The sequence below is a fragment of the Amblyomma americanum genome, chromosome 3 (assembly GCF_052857255.1).
Source record: "Amblyomma americanum isolate KBUSLIRL-KWMA chromosome 3, ASM5285725v1, whole genome shotgun sequence".
Classification (NCBI taxonomy): Eukaryota; Metazoa; Arthropoda; class Arachnida; order Ixodida; family Ixodidae; genus Amblyomma; species Amblyomma americanum.
The window spans coordinates 120,227,660-120,228,618 of NC_135499.1; the positions used below are offsets into that span (position 1 = coordinate 120,227,660).

The 959-nt window shown below is 47.1% G+C and overlaps 1 non-coding gene across 1 annotated transcript; it reads right to left on the bottom strand.

Moving 5' to 3' along the window:
• Positions 1 to 422: 422 nt before the first annotated feature.
• Positions 423 to 494, bottom strand: TRNAM-CAU (transfer RNA methionine (anticodon CAU)). Its single transcript has one exon. It is a non-coding gene; the product is annotated as a tRNA-Met (tRNA).
• Between the last annotated feature and the right edge of the window lie 465 nt (positions 495 to 959).

Genomic DNA, 959 nt, shown 5'->3' on the forward strand with positions numbered 1-959 from the left:
TCTTTCTTCCTTTCCCTCCTTCTTCCCATCCCTCATTTATCCGTTCCCTCACGGCGTGGTCCAGGTGTCCGCCGATATGTGAGCCTGATACTGGGCCATTTTCTTTCCCCAAAAAACAATTTTCAATTTTTTCCCAACAAGCTACGTTGGAACACACCAGAAGTTACGGACAGTATTTTTGAGGAGGGGTTCATAATTTCAATAAACTGTAGCGTATTTCTAAGATATACGCACTAATCCACTGCAAAATACAGGAGGGAAGGCCGATTCACTCCATTGTACAATACCTTTTCATGTGGCACTTTATCGAAGGCCTTCGAGAAGTCCAAAAGCAATGAAAACGACGGAAGTGGGCGCTGCACAATGCTTAGCCATCTCCAGTTCATAAAACCTCGTGATGATTGGGCAGAAAAAAAAAATCGTAGCAGAGCGTGGTTTCGATCCACGGACCTCTGGGTTATGGGCCCAGCACGCTTCCACTGCGCCACTCTGCTGAATGGAGAAGCGGTTTGCTTATGTCCAGGTCAAGAAGTCTCGATATGGTCTGAATCAGTGCAGTGCGAGTTTGGAGGGGGAAAGATACTCAGAGCCAGTGCAACAGTGAGACATGACACACCGTAGACTGCATTGTTGCGGTTTATACCGTCAACCTGGTAATTTTTAAAGATATTGCAGGGTAAAACACAAGCAGGAACCCATTATTTGGCAAAATAAAACGCAGTTGTGCTCAGCACAGTGACGAAACGAATTCAGGCTGTCCGTGTACGTGCAGCCACGCCCGCAAGCACGTGTGATTCATCGGCACACATGTCACGTGGACATCTGTCGGAACTAGGAAGCCGGTGGCACTAACGGTTTACACTTGGGATAAGCTGTCTCCTGAAGTAAAAGGACAAAAAAGTCCCAAATTGTTCCTAAGCCTTCGCCCAAACTCCAGTATGTCCTTTCGCGGCGTAGAA